Source organism: Pantherophis guttatus, chromosome 1 (assembly GCF_059756535.1).
Source record: "Pantherophis guttatus breed Tessera chromosome 1, ASM5975653v1, whole genome shotgun sequence".
Lineage (NCBI taxonomy): Eukaryota > Metazoa > Chordata > Lepidosauria > Squamata > Colubridae > Pantherophis > Pantherophis guttatus.
Window position 1 is genome coordinate 259,347,751 of NC_142063.1, and position 12,159 is coordinate 259,359,909.

The 12,159-nt window shown below is 37.7% G+C and overlaps 2 long non-coding RNA genes across 3 annotated transcripts; one reads left to right on the forward strand and one right to left on the reverse strand.

Annotated features, from left to right (window-relative positions):
* The first annotated feature begins 284 nt into the window (after positions 1–284).
* Positions 285–3,847, forward strand: LOC117666302 (uncharacterized). 2 transcript variants are annotated; one of them, XR_004591716.3, is made up of 3 exons: positions 285–610; positions 692–833; positions 1,894–3,847. It is a non-coding gene; the product is annotated as an uncharacterized LOC117666302 (long non-coding RNA). The 2 variants fall into 2 exon arrangements; XR_015732488.1 differs by having other exon boundaries at positions 285–833.
* Positions 3,848–10,523: 6,676 nt separating this feature from the next.
* Positions 10,524–11,049, reverse strand: LOC117666410 (uncharacterized). Its single transcript, XR_004591775.1, has 2 exons — positions 11,002–11,049; positions 10,524–10,587 (listed from the first exon to the last, which is right to left on the reverse strand). It is a non-coding gene; the product is annotated as an uncharacterized LOC117666410 (long non-coding RNA).
* Positions 11,050–12,159: the final 1,110 nt, after the last annotated feature.

Sequence of the window (12,159 nt, forward strand, 5' to 3'; positions counted from 1 at the left end):
AAGCTATACATGGTTTACAAAATAATTTAGAATTTAGGTTTTGAACCTCCTTATCACTAGGTTTGGAATAATACGGAGTAGAACAATATTTTTCTACTATAATTCATATAATACACAATACAGATACCTTAACAAGACTACATTCTTAAGCTTTGATACGAGAGAGAGAGAGAGAGAGAGAGAGAGAGAATGAATATATATATATATATGCTGTATCTGTCTGTGATGACAGAACAATTGCCAGATCCTTAGTTTTCCCAAGATTCTATTTTGCATTTGCTTGCGGGTAGAATACAGATTTTGATGTCCTCATTAAGAAATGGCAAAGAGAACATTTCCCCCAGTGTCCCCAATTATTAACAGAATGTTTTGAATTTGCCTATTCTTTGCACATGGGAAACTACATGGTCATTAGACAGATGTTGAAACTCACCAATTTTATATCCGGCAGCTGGAGAAGACAATGGATGTCATATGAAATATAGCCAGGGAAGGAGTTCATAATCTGCACTAGTAAACTGAAAATCATGACTTGTGATTGTTCACTGTCATCCAATAAAAGGCCACACTGCCGTGATGTGGTATTGTGTTATTTGCAGGATAATCTAAGGTCAGTGTTATTCAAGTAGCCAAATGATTATTAAGGGAGACACACAGACGAGCTTTTTACAATACGTCTAGCTTTATTTAGGTATTTAAAAGCAGCCACGATGGTGATGGGAAGGTGTACCGTTTAAAGATTGTCAACATCAAGATGTGGAAGGAGACAGTACGTTTAGCAACCAACCATGAAATCTTATTCTGCAGTTGCCTTCTTAATGGCATCTCTTAAGGTCAGTGGGTTTGAATTGCCCTGATTGTATCGGGTCACTCAGGAAGCATTGGCCATGGAGAAAAGCTTCAGACAGGGACAACAATGGCAGAAGTCACCCTTTAAGCGTTCGGCCTTCTATATCATCCAGTTGATTTCATGGCCCCCCACTATGATGTCACTGTTTGACCAGTTTGCTTTAAAACAGCTTAATTGGCTGAAAGGAAAGCTATGTCTAACCATGTTTGTGAGTTTATAAAAAAAAGAAACAAGGCAAAGCTTCAGAAAGATCATTGTCTGCCTTGCCGGAAACCTTAGATCTGAAACGAAGCAACATTCCTTTCATACAGAAAGAAGGCCTTGACAACAAGTTTCCTTGGGGAAATTACAGATTCTGAAAAGTGCTGATGTAGATATTGTCTTTGGACTATTGTTGACAAATTGGTGGGGGAAAAATCAATATAATCTGTGAAACGTATTTTTTTAAAAAGACACTAAAGGCATTTAATTACAAATATTTATTCTAAAATGTTTTCAAGCATGGTTTAAAACAACTGTTCCCTTAAATAAGATTCTGATGCGAATTAAACTGCATGTTAAATTTCTGATGAACTTGGCTTACCAAAATGGTGTTTAGCTACTGTATGTATAAACGTTCAGCCATATGCTTATCACAAAATTTTCTTTAGATGTTCCAACAAAGAACATATATTATGAATTTTGGCAAAATATTTCCTCAAGAAGAACCCTTTGGTATTTAAAGAAATGCCACATGGACTCTAGCCTGCTAGGGCCATCTCAGGAGTTGATGATAGAAACAGGCAAACATTATCCCACCAGTCTTCTTCTGCGGTAAGGGACAGATGAGGAGAGGAAGGAGAAATTCAACTTCCCTGAAAGATGTTTAGACAATTTGGACATTTATTTTAAACTTCATTTTTTTTATCAATGAAGCAATTAATGGGTCAGTATTGTTTTTAATTAAGAAAAGGCAGATGAGGAAGTTTATAAATAAATAAAATAAATTAAAATAATGATCAACCATTTTTTGTTTTTTGTTTTCTCTTGCTCTTTTTCAACAGCAGAAGGAATCTTTGCTCAATTAGAAGTGTTCCTGGAATGGAAGGCATGGCACACTCCCACAACCCTTGTCACTTTGCAAACATACTACTGTAAGATGCTCCACAAGGGGCGGCCCCTGATAACTAACTGGAAACTTTACTTAATACAGAAGGAAGCTCCTTGAGTATCACTGGGATCTTTCTGAAGTTGTCATAGAATGCTAGTAGTTTGGCATCTACACCAGCTGCTAGATTGTCTCAGGGTACAATCCAAGGAGCAAGTAAATAATTCACATAATCCTTCATGGCTTGAGGATGCGATAGCTGCAGGACCACTTATTCCAAGTAGAAGGGCTGGCGGGAAGGGACTTGGATGCAAATATTAACTGCCAAGCTCTTCTCCTGGAGAAAATCAGCATCCTTTTATCTTCAAAAGCTCATATTTACGGTGTTCAAATGTATTCTTTAAATCTACGTTTTGACCTCCATGAACCATTTCAAATAATCGGTGGAAGCTTTCATTTAAATTTCCAATTATCCATTTAAAAATTCTTTTTCCCCCAGCTCTGATGTCACATGTATTTCTTTTATCTTTAAGATTAAAGCCTTCATAATGAGAAATTAAGTCCTCCTTGCTCATATCTTTTGAAAGGTGAAGCAAAGGGTGATTAAATCAGAAACAAAGTCGGTAATTAGCGATATAAATCTCTGAGTGATTTTAGTAGGTCACAAATTGAACGGGTACAGACTTTGGACACATCTGCTCTTTTGGCAACTACTTCCCTTTCTATAGGTTCTGATTGGATGGCTGTAATCATGTGATAGATCTCCTGGAAGTTATTTGTGTTCCCTGAGCTAAAGACAAGCAAGTTGATGAAACTCAGCATGTCTAAAACATGTCAAACCTTCCTGTAACGAATAGAACAAAATTCTTAGTAACTAAAAGCCACAGCATCTAATCCTCTGCAGTCTTTTTAGAAGACATACCAAGGGAAATAAGCGTAGGGCTTTATAACAATAGATAAATTACAGCATATTGCTTGCCTTTTTTTTTCCAGTAAGAGAAGAGATAACTAAAAAAAAAAAAGATGGTTAAATCAATTTATAGGTAGTCTCTGGTTAGCAATTTCTGTTGCTAAGAGATGCAATTATAAAGTGTGATATCATGTGATTGCATCGCTTAACAATGGCAATTCTGGCAATCCCAGTTGTTTTTGTAACCTGAGGGCTATCCAGGTTGTTAAATGAGGACTTTACCTAATCACAGCTTCCAGCTTCCTGCTGGCTTCCCCATTGACTTTGCTTGTGGGAAACCAGCAGGGAATATCAGAAATCATGTAATTGCAGGGATGCTGTGACCGCCAGAACTGTGAGGACCGATTGTAAGTACCACTTGTTAAGCACCATGGTAATTTTGAAGAGCCGATGAATGAATGGTTGTACCCTGAGGACTACCTGTACTTTTGATCTGATATTGTTTGAGTACTATAGTAATTGGATTCCATCTTTACTCCAATTTATATCTTGTAATTTAATGGCATTACTTAGAGCATATTGCTATGAGGCCATTCGCTTCCTCCATATGGTTTATTTGTTTTATGAGTGTACCTGTTACTTCCCCTGAGATTTTAGTATAGCATTTTAGCTACTTAACAACAACTTTATAAATTACTTTTGGAGATGAAGATTTGTCCAAGTCACATTCCAGGTCACATTGTGGCCTGGTGGCTCAGCAGACTAAAAGCATTGTGATTAACACCAGCTGTCTGCAATTACTGTAAGTTCGAATCTCACCAGGCTCAAGGTTGACTCAGCCTTCCATCCTTTCTAAGGTAGGTAAAATGAGGACCCAGATTGTGGGGGCAATAAGCTGACTTTGTATAAATATACAAAAGTATGAAGGCTATTGCTTAACGCATTGTAAGCCGCCCTGAGTCTCCAGAGAAGGGCGGCATATAAATCAAATCAAATCAAATCAAATCAAATCAATCAATCAATCAATAAATAAATAAATAAATAAATAAATAAATAAATAAATAAATTGTAAGCTTCAGGGCAGATGTGAGATTTAGGCATTCCATGTTCAGTCTGAATCCAGAATACATCAATATCAACAGCATGATGAGTTGTTTTTATTTACTGGTTCTTGCATTCCTTTTTAAAGGTTATTTTATATTCCTCTATGTATGTATAGATAGAGGAATGTATAGAAATTAGCCCTTAGAAAGGGCTGATTTCTGGTTGATATTTTGTGTTCCTATCGTGATGATTCATGCACCCAGATCAACATCATTCTTGGGTGTATGTGGGTGAGTCTTTCAGATCTTCTAATAGAGAACACAAAACCTCATGGTCAATTATTCACCAATAAAAGAAACAAATCTGACCAATAAAGCAAACAGATCTGGTAATAATGACTCTCCTGTAGCATCCAAATCAAAAAGATGACAAATGCATTGACAGTTCCATTTGGAAGGAAAAAGCCACAGGGAGAAATGTTGTCTGAAGATAGTGAAAAGAGGAACAATATGGGGAAATGTTGTTCTAACAGAGCTTTGGTAAAATAGTGACAATACTGCTACAGAGAATTTCATCCTCTCCTGTTTGATCTGGTCCATGAGTATGTCCAGAACAGTGTAATCTTTGCAACACAAGGAGGAATTGGGATAGACAGTGTACTACAAAGCCCTTCATTTTCAAGTTGATGGAGGCCTTGGTTATTGAACATTGCTAGCTGTTGTAGTTAATGATAGTAATAAGAGAAGAAGGTAGATGCCAAATGTAACTTGGAGGTTTTCTTGAAAAATATTTTGTTTTTTCCTCATTTGGATTTTGAATTTTTTTTCAAAGAAATTGAAGAAAAAATCTGAAGCATGCTGAAGAGAAAACAAAATAACATTTGCAGTTCTTCAGGGAATTTAAGATTTTAAGAATTTAAGAATTTGAGAGGTGCCTCATCAATTCATTCCTTTTTTTGTTGTGTATGTATGATTCACTGTCTTTGTCAAAATGTGCATTTTCTAGAAATATTCACTTCTCTGTTCTTTGGCAGCCCCAGAGGAGTGGCAAAAGCAATTATTTAATGGTGGAAGCCAATCTGAATATTCAAAACTCCAAAATAGATCTTGGAGTAAGGCTTTCTGAAGAAAACAAAATGGCAACCATTCCATACCTCTACCTCCCTTGAAAGAATATTGCCTCATATCTGAAATAAAGCTAAAATGAAAGAATTGGTTTTAATGTAGGTGATTAATTATCCTTCTCCATTAAATTTAGCCCATATACATGGGTAGGAACAAATATATATTTTATCATTCAGTGTGAGTTTGATAAACTTCCTTGGATCATTCTTGAGTCATCTTTCATTACAGCACAAGGCTCATATGTTGTGCTGTACAGAACATGGTGACTGCTCTGGCAGTCACTGTGTGAGCATCATGCAGTTCAAAAGGACTCTGTTCACCATGGAGCTTTGGCTTTTTTTCTTACAGAGTCCTAGCCTTTGTTTAGGTGTCAAAGGAGCAACCCTCTCATCTCTCAGATTGATGGCATCGTCTAGGACTTCCCACATAGACAAGATAAACTAAAGGCTTCTGCAGACAGGTATGTAACTGTGGAGACATCATCACTGCAGAAGAAGACTTCTGATCAGAGTGAATGTTTGTCCCCACAGTCAACCTTCTGGCAGAATGGTCACCTTTGACATGACTCGTTGAATAGGAGTTTGTTTTTTAATTTTCATGGTTCAGCCATAGGCCAGGAAAAGTAAATATATGTAGGCTGACAACAGTGGTTTTAAAGCAAAGTTAAGACAAGAGTCCCCCTCTTTTCCTCCCCTTCTTGAATCTGTGGACTATTTTGGAAATGGTCACGTAGGAATCAATCTAATTTTAAGCATTTGAAGTGACTTGATGACAAATATTTAGAAGCAATATTGATAATTAGTGGATCCAACAAGAATTCCTATTCAGTAGATACGATTCAGCCACATTGATTATGCCACTGAAGCTATCTCATGATTAGACAGAAATGTATCCTGGAAAATTTATAGCTTATGATTGTATAAATAATGTTTTAACTGTCACCACACATATAGCAAGATTGCATACATTGTGTTCCTTCTCAAAATAGTTCAGAGGTGGTGCTTCAGATCTTGTTCAAGCAGAGCACCTCTCTGCTCTTCATTAAAGCAGCATGTCTTTTTTTCTGGTTTCCAAGTGATTCTGCAAAATGAGGTGTCTGCTTTCAGTAGTCAACTCCCTCAAACTTATAAATGAGCAACAATCAGTAATTGAGAATTTAATAAGAAAAAATGAACAAGAAAAAGCACACAAAATATTGTCTTATAGAATCCTAAGAATAAATGGGTAAGGAATTTTGTGCCAGCATTGTATTAGTTAACACTGAGGAGAGGAAGGGAGAGTGATAAATGTAAAAAGGACTTGACAATAGGCCTCCAAAACACATGCTAATTCTAGTTGGGTTGAAAAAAGCTCCATAATTGCAACATGGCATTCTCATTGAGAGAGGTGGGGGAGGAAAAGACAACCCAGCAGAAAAGGGCAATGCCTACCTCCTATAGCTACTGCCTCTTCTCCCGTATCTGGAGATTCCTTTTGGTACCAGGGCTTTGAAATTGCTTCTTTGATGAGGGCTTTCTGGAAGGCCAGAGAACTTAAAGGCCGAGGGCTTTCTGGAAGGCCAGAGAACACCCAAAGTCTTTCTCTAGAAATGATTTGAAGATGATGCCACCCATACACTTTCCATGAATCCATAGCTAAACCAAATAATAAATAATAAAACAAAATAATAAAGACAAAGAGACCACCAGAGAGATCTCTATGACAAGAAAGTGTTACCTCTCTTTTTTTTTCTTCTTTCCCTTCTGTCCTAAAAGTACCTTTCTACAAATGACACTTACACGTAACAATAGGATGAATGTTTATTGTAGGCCAGTGATGGCTAACCTTTTTGCCATCACATGCCAAAAGCGGGGGGAGCACGGGAGGGTCACGCGTGTACATGCCCACACCCATAATTCTATGCGCCCTGCCCACCAGCACATGAACGCATGACACCCCTCCCCGCACTCCCCCTGCTTTTGGCACGTGATGGCACAGTGGGCCTGGTAGGCCCATTTTTCTCCCTCCCCAGGCACCAGAGGCTTTCTAGGAGCCTGGGGAGGACAAAAATGGCCTTCCCCACCCCCCAGAGGCCCTCTGGAGGCCGTAAACAGCCCGTTTGCTGACTTCCAGTGGGACCGGAAGGCCCGAAAATCAGCTGGCCAGCGCACACATGCGTGCCAGAGATGAGCTTGCATGCCCACCGATATGGTGCCGCGTGCCACCCGTGGCACACCTGCCATAGGTTTGCCATATGGTTATAGGTATTGCTTACAGTACAGGTAGTCCTCGACTTACAACAATTTGTTTAGTGACCGTTCGAAGTTACAATGGCACTGAAAAAAACGACTTGTTCATATTTATGATGGTTGCAGTGTCCCGGAGTGATGTGATCATTTTTTGTGACCTCCTGACAAGCAAAGTCACTTAACAATCGGGTTACTGATTTAACAAATGCAGTGATTCACTTAACAAAGGTGGCAAGGAAAGTCGTAAAATGGGGCAAAACTCACAACAAATTTCTCACTTAGCAACACAAATTCTTGGCTCAATTGTGGTCCTAAGTTGAGGACTACCTGCATATGTACAGATAAGGATGGAAGATCCTTATGTATCTTGCTAGTTTCTGATTCAGGCACTACTCTTCTGTTCAGATGTCAGCCTTTTTTTATTTAGGCAGAGTGCACTTCCAACTAACTCCTAAAAAAAAAAAAACATCACATTTTTAAAAAGTCCTATTATTGCCAATGGAAGGATTTTCAGATTTTAATTGCTGTGCGTAGCACAATTTTTAAAGCCCATCATTTTAATAAATACTCAGATTTTTAACCATTCCAGACCTACTATTTCCCCAGTGCTCAATTCCCCTCTACCTTTGTATCTCTTTATTTATTGTAAAGTACAATCTCGTTTCTCCCATATTTTTTAATCTCTAAATTAAAATGCATTATGTGCTGGTCCACAAAATAGGGAGCAGGCCTGCTAGCTATTTTTTTTTCCTTTGAAAATGTGAACCGTGGATGTAAGTGTGCATAAAATGTACTTGCAAACTTTTAAAACTTGAATGCCTTGTCTGATTTTATCCTTCCCTATTGTTACTCTGCCCTTTATTAATTTGCGAGGTAATTTGAGATAATTCACCTCCAAATCAGAAAGTAAAGAAACTATTTCCCAACCTAGTGAAATTACAATGTATACATCAATTATGTGCATATCATTATCCTATTAAAGCTTGCCTCACATTTCCATGGTCAAGCCATGATAGTCTAGAAGTATATATTCACATATGCAAATCAATGTGAGTAGATAGTTTATAATGTTTGACAGCAGTGTTTTCAGTTTAAAATAAGAACATGTTTGTGAAAATAAAATCAAAGTATCTCTGTTTTACAATATTACCTCTTCTCTCTTATAGTGAATGCATTTCAGGACCACCATTTAAAGTTCCCCTGTAAGATTGGCAATCTGTGATAAAGGAAGTTTATTACAAAAATGTACCACAACAACTACACTCACCAATAAACAAACAGAGCTCACCTTGAATTGACTCAGATTTTTTTGGTCTGACCACCTGCCAGGAAATGTGCAGCAGTCTGCCTGACCCTGTTCTTAAATCACTTTTGAAAGCTAGAACATATAAAACGGGATGGATTATGGCCTGGTTAAAGAAAAGCAAGAGATTTACAACTCTACAATATTTCTCGCTTTTGAAAATTAAACGGCATGATGGAGACACTAAAAAGGGAGTTCACAGAAAGGGGCAATCCCATGCATGACCAGTTCAACATTCAAGACCTTCATGGAGAGGAATGGCACCAGCGTATAAATGAAAAAAGAAGTTATTGTTTGGCAAGCGGATGGCTATAGAGATGAAAAACATTCTATGCTTTTCGACAGACCATGTAGCATTCATAAAAAGGAATTCTTTTTTTTTTGTGTTAAAAAAACAAGTACTACCAACTTGCCTTCCATAGAGGATCTGTATACTGCATGAGTCAAAAAGAGGGCTGTGAAAGTATTTACAGACCCCTCACATCCTGGACATAAACTGTTTCAACTTCTACCCTCAAAACGACACTATAGAGCACTGCACACCAAGACAACTAGACACAAGAACAGTTTTTTCCTGAACGCCATCACTCTGCTAAACAAATAATTCCCTCAACACTGTCAAACTAGTTACTAAGTCTGCATTACTATTAATCTTCCCATCGTTCCCATCACTCATTTCCTCCCACTTATGACTGTATGACTGTAACCTTGTTGCTGGTATCCTTAAGATTTATATTGACTGTTTCCCTATGACTATCATTAAGTGTTATACCTTATGATTCTTGATGAATGTATCTTTTTTTTAATGTACACTGAGAGCATATGCACCAAGACAAATTCCTTTCAAAGTCCAATCACACTTGGCCAATAAAGAATTTTATTCTATTCTATTCATCTCTCCCAAGGCAAAGAGTGGTTGGCATTTTAAGAGGCTTTTTGCAGACTCTTCATTGATGGAATGAAACAATAACAGCCTGGGAAGAGAGACCATGACTTGTCCATCAAGCTATCATAGGATGGTCACTTTTAGGTTATTCTCTTTCTGGCAAAATAGACAGCTCTCTCCAAAGCAGGATACTGATTAACAAAGAAAACCTACAAAGTGATGCAGAACAGAAAGGGTGTTTCCCAAGGAACATAATTGTGTTTGGGTGGGATGCTTGCTAGCTTTTGCTGCCTCTTTCTTTGTATATACAAAAATGCAGGGCTCAATTCTGTAATACCCTTTGCCAAATTACAGATTGAGGTAATCTGGTCCAAGTTAATGAAAGTCTCCTTTGCAAAGTTTAACAGCACTTGATTATTTATCTGTGAAGTCCTCCTACAATGAAATCATGCATGAGGAAATTTCTGCAGCAGTTAATTTAGGGTAAAATATCAAGTAATTTGTTAACGGGCATGTGTAGCAACACGTGCCAGGTCACGCTGGATTTTCTTTAAAAATAAAAAAAAAATAACAAAGTTAAACTTTCAGTCAACCTGAAAATATTTGCTTTTTATGGGGCAGTGCGGAACGAATGGGACACCAAATCTTTTTTTTTTTTTTCAGTGAACTATTTTCACAAAGTGAAAGCTGTGTGGAAGAAAGCAAGAAGAAAAGGAAAGGGAACCTGGAGATATGGGAGGAATGGGAAAGGAACAACACTGAGGCAAATAATTTTCTTTAAAAAGAAAGAAAATTATGAAGGAGGCACAATTTATAGATAAGAAGTATTAGAAAAGCATTTGATGATGAATTTTGGACATTTCTAGGCAACAAGAGGGAAAACAAAGAGACGCCAAACATACAAGATATGTTAAAATCTATTTAATGTGGCGCATATTTTGAGGGTATGTGTGTGAGCAAATTGCCTACAGTGACCTTCACACAAAAAATTGCAGAAAGTAATTGAAACATTAAAAAACCAATATACAATATATCAGGCAATCTTTGTTGAATTCAGTTAATATTATCTAAATGAAATATTACACCATGAATAAAACCCCCATAATTTATTAAGCCCAAATAACCTGGTCACTTTCCATAGATTATTTTTCAAACCTGCAAAAAATCAGCAAAGAACAATTAATTAGGGAACTTGCGTCTTAACTCAAGTACTAAAAATGAAAAAGGGATCTTTTTTTAAAAAAACAGCAACCACAAACCAACTTGAATTCTGGTTTTAGCTGACACATACTGGCTATCAAGTATGTATACCACAGTTTGCATTTCTCAGATAATTTCTTTTTAAGTTTTTCATAAACCACTAGACGTCAATCCACCCACCATTTTTCTTTTGCTAGTTTTGAAAGGGCTGTGTAATTTTCCTTTATAGCTAGCACAATTGTCACATTTTAATTATGTTGATTGTTTTAAATTAGATCCTGGTATCCATGGTTAGCCATTAAGCATTTCATTCTATTTCTTTACGTCACTTTGTTCTTCATATCTAGACCAAACCTGTATTGTTCTTACCAGAGTAAAATTCATCTTATATGGACACCAATCTCAAAGAAGGTACCTCGCAGACCTATGTCTTATTTGTGTTCCATTGTGGTTGTGAGCGGCTGCTCCTCAGAGTCATTTCCCAAAATCAGAAGCTGCAAAATATTGCCTCTCTTGGCCCCTGCTCCTATTGATCCTCTTTCTCTTTGTCTCACACACGAACCTATCTGCTCAAAGCAGGAATGCTGGATGGTTTTGACCTCCAGCGTCCATACAATGGGCGATGGACAATACAGAAATAGGCCTTTTTTTCCCCTGCTATACAGACCTGCTTTTGTACTTTTGATCTTTGGAGCCCTCTGTGAGCTCACAGAGTGTCTGGGAGATAGATGTGATCTGTTAGCCTCATCCATAGCTGACAGCAAGCCACTTTCACACAGTCAGGCAGGTATGGCTGCGGCTGGATAACAGATGAGAACTCATGGGGAGCCCTTGACTGTGGAGAATGAAGAATCAAAGGTAACCATATTGGATGCAGATACAAAGGAGCTCCCTCTCCTCTTGTCTCCCCTCCCTTCCTTTTCTTTTCCTCCCTCCCCCCTCCCCTTGGTCTTTCTGGTTTATTCCATGTTCTTCCTTGCTATGTTAAAACATAGATGGAAAAGTGTTTTCCCCTTGGAAGAATCTGAACATTCTAGAAGCCAGCATGCCTTCTCTATTTGTCTTGCCTGCCAACGTTGCAAGAAAAGCGGTACTTCTGAATGAGTCACGGAGATGGTAATGGCAACTCCCCAGGGTTGTCACTCAATGTTCTCAATGCAGAATTTCTGGAAAATATTGACATTTATAAGAAATGTTTTGGGCATAAAATTTAACTTGATTTCATTATATCTAATGTATTATTTTGCTTTTAGATAGTTTAGATAACAGCCATTAATGTTTCTATTTCTCCTTCCCCAACCTGATGATTTGTGGGTGTTTGGACATCATCTTCTACTACTTCTACCACTTGCCTACATTAGCTAGAAGTTCTGCTATGTTCAAAGAGCAATGGTTTGAGGAATGCTTAAGTAAATTCTGATCAACACAATCCCATACCCATATATATTGAAAGTATATCCCATTGTGTTCAGTGCACTTATATCCAGGTAAGTCAGGAGAAGATTAAACCTCAGCTATTAAGTCTAC